We start from the raw sequence: 8,133 nt of genomic DNA on the forward strand, positions 1-8,133 counted from the left end.
TTTTCCAAACCAAGGCATGAGTGTCAGCACATTACCAGTAACTAAACTCCAGGTTCTGCTTGGGTTTTACTCTGTTACCCTTCCTTGTCCGTTTTTGGATCCAGGGTCCAGCGTGAGCCACTCTGTTATGTTCTGTTGCCTGCCATCCTTCCCGTTGCTGCTTTGCTGTGGCTGTTTCTTAGTCTTTTCTGGGTTCTTGTGATGTTTACAGTTTTGAGGAGGTATGAGTTAGCTGTTTTGCAGATGTCCCTCAATTTGGGGTTGTCTGGTATTTTGTCCATTAGACTCAGATTGGGGGCTTGTACTTTAAGAATTTCTGCCTTAAGCTTGAGACATTGTTATGTAAGCAGTCATATGGGTAAAGTCTTGGGTGGTTAGAAAATTGAGGGCAGTTGGGGGCCTGGTACAGTAGCCTAGTGGCTAAAAGTTCTCGCATTGCACGTGCCAGGATCCCATATGGGTACCCGTTCTAATCCTGGCAGCCCCGCTTCCCATCCAGCTCCCTGCTTGTGGCCTGGGAAAGCAGCCGAGGACGGCCCAAAGCCTTGGGACCCTGCACCCACATGGGAGACCCAGAAGAGGCTCTGTGCTTCTGGCTTCAGATTGGCTCAGCTTTGGCTGTTGCAGCCCCTTGGGGAATGAATCATTGGACGGAAGATCTTCCTCTCTCCTTCTCTGTAAATCTGACTCTCCAATAAAAACAAATCTTTAGAAAAAAATTGAGGGCAGTTACAGCATTTGTTGAACTCCAGTTGTTCATACCAATGTGGGGAGTCATGCATTGCTCTTACCTCTATGGATGTGATGCCCAGAGTGAGCCTTCCAATCAGATCTGGCTTCCCTGCGTTATCTAAATCACTTACCCTCTTTGGTTTTGTTTTCTTTTCTGTAAAATAGAATCTATATAATCCTTGAGCATGTGAATTAGAGTCTCACAGATCTTAATTGGGCAAAACATTTTTCATTTCCCATCACTTCAGCAGGATAAGCAGCTCTGAGATGGAACAGTTTTCCGTAGTACTTATTTCTTGTGGCTTCCTGGATACTTGTATTTTCTTACCTTTAAAACAGGCACACTCCTTAAGTCATTATAACCTATGCTGTGTGCCTTCTAGGTGTCTGCGTTTTCATGTAATTTGCAAAGGAATATAGGAAGAACCGAATGTCTCTGAATGTAGCAAGATGCTAGCCTTCTGAAAGGAAATAAAATGTCTTCCAGGAGCCACAGTTCAGAATTAAGGGTGAAGGGGCTGGCTGAACTCTCAAGTGTCCCAACTCTGTGATTATGTTCCCCCACGCCTCTTTTACGCAGGCTGTGGGCTCTGCGGTGCTGAGGTAGGGCTGGGACTATGAAAGCAGTGTGAGATGAGAGGGGTTTGCTCTTTTGTGGTCATGTGTTGGTCAGAATATCTGTGTGGATGTAGATGCCCGTGGTATAGTTATACAAAGTTCAGTTGATATCACTTCAGCAGAATCTTCTTGGAAAACCTGCAACCAGATCAGTTTCCATCCTTTTTTTTTTTTTTTAAAGGATTTATTTATTTTTTGGAAAGGCAGATTTGCAGAGAGGAGGAGAGAGTTTCAGGAGCTTCTGTCTGCTGGTTTGCTCCCCAAGTGGCCTCAATAGCTGGAGCTGAGCCAGTCTGACGCTAGTAGCCAGAAACTTCTTCGAGGTTTCCCATGAGGGCGCAGGGTCCCAAGGCTTTGGGCCATCCTCGACTGCTTTCCCAGGCCACAAACAGGGAGCTGGATGGGAAGTGGAGCAGCCAGGATATGAACCGGCGCCCATATGGGATCATAGTGCATGCAAAGAGAGGATTTAGCCACTTGAGCCATCACACTGGGCCTCAGTTTCCATCTTTGAATCACCTCAGCACCCCAGAGGCCTGGGTATGGCAGAAAGAGTCTTGCATCCTAACATGGACCACTTGGGTTGTGAGAAGGTGAAATGAGGCCTGTTAGATTTGGATCAAGAGTCTTGGCAGGTGATAAACCAAAGTTCTTCTCTACCCCTTCATGTTTTTTACTGTAGTCTTCATACCATGTCTTGGGCAAGACGGAGGATTTTAAAGGCAGTGATTTCACTGCTTTAGCAATTTGAGGAAGTTGATTTAGGCGTAGGCATAGGTTAGAACTCCGTAATAGCTGAACCACAGTTGGGTAGGGGTTAAGCCAACACAACCACTTGAAGACTGACTTAGGAAAATCCTTGCTACAATGACAGCAATGCTAATGTTTTACGGCAATGTTTTAGTTGCATGGAAATAGGTCATAAGTCAGTGACATAGTTCCCAGAGAAACAATGAAATACCGAAAGTAGGCCATTAAAAGGGGACTGTGTGTGTGACAGCCAGACAATACACAAAGAAGTCAGTTCCGAGTCTAAAGCATAGCTTTTGGAAAGTAAAGATTTATGATCTAGGTGTAAATTGTGATGAGTCACTTGGCTGTCCATGTTTTCTGGCAAAACCTGTCAAAAGTAACGAGCTATCATCTGTTCCAGAGTTCAGCTTGTTGTAAGCACTCTCCATAAAACAGGGAATAGAGTGGGACACAATTTGAGTCTTTTCACAACTCTCCTCCAATTACTGTGCTGTCTCTGTCACCATGGAAAATAAATGGACTGATAATTACAGCCCAGACGCATCCTTGAAGCCTGCACTTCCCTGAGCTTTGCTAGCTTGGGTGTCTAATGGGGTCGCATTATGACTCATAACTCAAATTTGCTTGTCTTTGACTAAAGCCCTCCTGCCACCTGTTCTCCCTGTTCCCCCTGACGTCCATTTCAGTGTGGAGTTCTTCCCACACATCTCAGGATATCCCTTGGGGATGCTTCACTCGCCCTTGAGTGAGTTGGCTTTTGGAGCTCAGTCCCTGCTATGTACTTGCAATGTCCTTTCCCACCCTCCCCCCACAGCCCCCTTGGCACAGCTGATGACCTGTAGTCTTTCTTTGGGTTTTATTATCGTCTGGTGATACTGTCACGTCTTTGAGCATTGCAGTTCATTGGGGACTTCTCTAACACATGTCCCTTTGTGTTTTGTGTGCTGTCATATGTGTATGTGTGCAAACCTATGGTATGCACATCATTAAGTTGTACATGTTTTCATGCAACAGCATTTATAGTTTCCTTGCAGCAGCCTTCTTTCTGTCTTGGGGCACGAGAGTCTGTGGGCCTCAACTCCAATCCTTGCTTCCCTGGGCAGGGTTCCTCTCTTCACCAGATTGTCTTCTGAAATGCCTCAGTTGACAGTACAAATAGCAACTCTGTCCTGCCCGTTTACCACAGTGGGTAAAGATGCAGCCCAGCTGAGGCTCAGTCTGGGCGGTGCATTGCATTTTTCCATCAGTCCTTGTGTAGGGGTGTCTGTGTGCCTGTGAGTGCCTTCTTGGAAGGAGGAGAAACAAGCTGCATCGGAACAGGGCCAGGCAGTTCCCCTGGGCTCACTCCCAGGACGTGCTTAGCTGTTCCTGCAAGTCCTTTTCCCTGACCACCCTGCTGCATCTGTCCTCCAGGCGGCTGACTCTAGCCGCTCTCTTCTGTCTCTGACAGACTCTCGAAGGAGTGGTGTCATTTATCAGAAACCGTTATCAGCTGTCACCCGTGTAATATTCTTCAGGGAGATCTAAGGAAATGTGAGGACAGAATACTTACATGGCATATTCTGATTTATCTTTTAGAATCAACTACAGTTATGCATCTAATTTCAGAGACTGGTCTCTTTAAACAATTATGAGTAAAGAAATTTAACCATCTTAGCTGAAGTCCGGAAAGTTTAAAAACTCTGAAACATAGGATGCTACTATCTTCAGCAGTCTTTGCTGAAAATAAACTAAAACAGGTCGCAAAGTTTCGGCACTGTTCCGGGGTTTCTGCACACAGCTTCCTCCAGCATGACTGCATGTCATAGCCCCAGTTTTCCTGAGCCATGAAAGACATGAGTTCCGGACACAGACTGCTAGGCACAGTGACTGGTGCTTCCAGGCTCCAAGCTCTCAGTATGCAAGGATGATTGATGGTCTGCGAAGGAAGACTGCTCCTGGAACCAGCTAGCCCGAGTCAAGATTTAGAAGTAAACAGTATGTGAACCATCTCATGATAGGTGTAACTGAGATACTTAAAACTCGCCCAGAATCTCTGCATCCTGATAATTTTTTCTGTATTCACTTGCAGTTTTAAGAAGTTAAAAAAATGAACAGGAAAGGTTTGACAGTGAATGCACTGTTACCTAAATATACATATAATATACATATGATTTTTAAAAATGTCTTTCTGTGCATGTATATTTTGAAAAATACATTAAGTTGCAGTGTAATGTTTATCTCTGAGCTCTTTTCACTTTAATATCATTTTCTCGATGCTGTTAAGTGTTATTTACAATCATTTATGTTATTTTAAAAGGCTGTGTATTCACACCGATGGAGATTATCCAGTTGCTGAACATTGATTGCAGTTTTTTAAATTGTAAATATCACTAGATTGAACCGTTGGTACATTCATTTTTCTTGAGCTTCAGATAAATTCCTTAGGGAAGATTCTTGCACATGGTAATATCCTTCTACTAATTTGAAAGTTGACACTTTGGCATTTTTATTAGGGTCTCAATGCTTTCTTAAGTTTTACAGCCATTGTCCCTGATTTCTTAAAGCTGAATTTATAATGGGTAGTGTTATGATTTGAATAAAGCTGAATTTATAATGGGTGCTGTTATGATTTGAATGTGCCCCCTTAAGAGCTCATGTGTTGGAAACATTGTCTCTTAATTCGTATGCAAATGGAAGTGGGAGGTTGGAATCTTTGAGTAGTAGTTAGGACTTAGACCAGGAGATGGGTCCACGACACTGACTTTCTAAGAGGAAGAGAGACCCAGTTTGCAGGCTCACTGTGTCCTGCCATGTGATGCTCTGTGCTGTATGGTGGTGCAGCAGGAAGATCCCCACAGACGTAGGTTGAATGCTTGTGGATTGTGAACTCACCAGGCTTATATTTTTTATTTTTTTGTAAATTACTTGGTCTCCAGTACCTTGCTGTGTGAACAGAAAACAAACTAAGAACAAGTGCTCTCTAGGCTAATTTTTCTTCTGCCTACAGAATTCTATATGGTGTTTCTTATAGTGCAAGTCAGCTGGTGACACATTCTCTTTTTTTTGTGGGAAATGTTTGCCTTGCCTTAATTCTTTTTTTTTTTTTTTTAAGGTATAATGAAAAATTTTTTTTTTTTTACATTGCATTATGTGACACAGTTTTATAGGTCCTGGGATTCCCCCACCCCTCCCCAAACCCTCCCCTCATGGTGGATTCCTCCACCTTGCTGCATTGCCACAGTTCAAGTTCAGTTGAGATTCTTTCATTACAAGCATCTACCAAGCATAGAGTCCAGCATCTTATTGTCCAGATAAGTTCAACGGCTTGTTGGGGAGACCTTCTCAGGTCTGAAGGTAGAGCTGGTAGAGTGTCATCCCTATCAATTAAAAGCCCCAACATAACATCAGCAACAATTTATAATGTTATGGAATTAGTGGACAGAGTATTGAGTAACCAATATGTTAAAAAAAATTACAAGTTCTTAACCACATGAGGTTGAGATAATATTACATTTTACAGGTACTATTTTACATATTGACATAATTTCATCTTAAATTAAGGCCTTGCCTTAATTCTTGATGGATACTTCTGTTGGATTGCCAATTGTTTCATTTTCTTCTTAAGCTCTCTATGATCTAGATTCTTGATCTCTATAGAATTTCAGAAATTGTAGTTAATATAGACTTAGAGTTGTCTGTTATCCCTGCCCATTTTTTATTCATATTGCCTTACACTTACATATTCATGTGTTGAGTTGATTTTTTACTGTAAATTTGCAAAATTATTTTTGTTTTTAAGATTTATTTATTTTTATTGGAAAGGCGGATATACAGAGAGGAGGAGAGACAGAGAGGAAGATCTTCCGTCCCATGATTCACTTCCCAAGTGAGTGCAACGGCTGGTGCTGTGCCAGTTTGGAGCCAGGAGCCAGGAACCTCTTCCAGGTCTCCCACATGGGTGCAGGATCCCAAGGCGTTGGGCTGTCCTCGACTGCTTTCCCAGGCCACAAGCAGGGAGCTGGATGGGAAGTGGAGCAGCCAGGATTAGAACCGGCGCCCATATGGGATCCCAGCGCTTTCAAGGTGAGGACTTTTAGCTGCTAGGCCACGCTGCCGCACCGGGCCTGCAAAATTATTTCTAAGAGTAATATGAGGTTCAAAATTCTTCTGTAGTTTTCTCTGCCATTAGCTTGACCGTATTACTGATATTTATTTGACAATTTTTAGTTGGTGTCATTCAACTGAACTGCAGTTCCTAGATGGGCCTCTGTACCTTCAGTTACCTTACCTGTAGGAGATAATATCTTAAAGATTGAAAGATGGAGAGACTCAGCAGGACCCTCCCCGAACTGGACTATGAACTCCAAATTTTGTACTTGGCCAAATGTGGTACTCAGTTACTCAGCTATGGCTTTAAAAATTGACAAACAGTTTCTTGAGAAACCAGTTCAGTGTAGAAGTTGATTTCCATGGACTGCTATGCTGTATTGTATTAGCTCTATGATGTTTCCAAGAAAATGTTTTGTTTTTTTTGTCCAATTTTCTAGATGCCCTTGTTGGTCTGAATTGCTTTATTAGTAGTCTGCCTTAATATGAGTAACTTTTCAAGACTTCTCTTTTAACATAGCTGTAGAACTTAGAGATACTTCTGCTAGTGGACTACTGGCTAGCTTTACTGAATAGTTCCTATGAATGAGATATTATATAATCACAACATATCAGTTGTTGGAAATGAGTCTTATGGCAAGCCTGAAATAATAAGCCTGATGATAGTTATTATCAGTCCAATTTTAAGGTGATAAAATATACTGATAGAATTGGTGACTGTCTGCTAAGGGCTGTGTAACTACTAATTTCATAGCAGAAATTGATATTCACGTCTTCTTCTCTCGTAACTCTGACCCTACAGATCTGAAGTATAATGCTGTTTCAGTATTTGCTACTATGCTTTGTTCTTCCCGTCTGCTTAGAACCACATTGAGTGTTTCTTGGCTTCAAAACTTCTCAAAAAATATTTACTTAAAAAAATTACAGAGAGAGGGAGGGACAGAAAGATCTTCCATGTATTGGTTCATTTCCCAGATGGCCACAAGTGGCTGGAGTTGGGCAACAGGCCTAAAACCAGGAACTTGCGACTCCATCCAGGTCTCCCACATGGATGGTAGATGTCCACGGGGCTGGAATTGACACATTTGGGATTCAAACCAGCTCTCCATTGTGGCTTGGTGGCATTGTCACAGGCTGACGCTTAATCCCTTGGGCCACAGTGTCAGCTCCTTTTTTTTTTTTTTTTTTTTTTTTTTTTAAGAAATTAGAGTGCTGGCTCAGACCAAATCTGACATGTATGTCATCCCCTGGTGCTATGGGCCTCGCATGCTCCTCTGAGCAGGGCCTGTGGATTGACCAGGGAAAGGGCATGTGTGGAAGGGAGGACCTCTGAGGGAGTATGTTGCAGGTGAGGAATGACTTCTGAGGGACTTCCATCGACAGGGCCACTGTACTGGCAAGTAAATGAGGCGGTTGAACTGAGTGGCTTGTGGGGTCGAAGCTAGAGGACCATTATGGGTCAGATAGATGCACCAGCCCACAAGGGAGAGATAAGTTGGACTAATTAGCATGGATTACAGCCGACTACCACTCACTGGTGCACACCAAAGCTAGGACTGGAGTCCTACCTCGCAGGGCTGGACCCCAAGCATGGTCAGAGCAGCCAGTGACACATGCAAGATCTGTTGAGGGGAACAGGTCTCATTGGGGAGCTAGGGGGCACCCCAGCTGGGTTGTGGTTCCATCAGTGGGTGTGAGCAGAAATGGGGGAGAGCCAGTGTGGGTGTGGGGACAAGCTGGGCCTGGTCTCAGCACCCGCTGAACCACCAAGAGCTGTGTCTGGGTGTGGACCAGGTGTGGCTGGGCTGTGGCAGCCAACAATGAGAACCAGAATGAGTGTGGGCTGGCTGGGCAAGGCTGTTTAGTCCTTAGGTCAGGGGTTAGAGTGTCTGGGCCAAGGACCCACTGGTGTGTGTGTGTGTGTGTGTGTGAGATCTGTCA

The sequence above is a fragment of the Ochotona princeps genome, chromosome 10 (assembly GCF_030435755.1).
Source record: "Ochotona princeps isolate mOchPri1 chromosome 10, mOchPri1.hap1, whole genome shotgun sequence".
NCBI lineage: Eukaryota > Metazoa > Chordata > Mammalia > Lagomorpha > Ochotonidae > Ochotona > Ochotona princeps.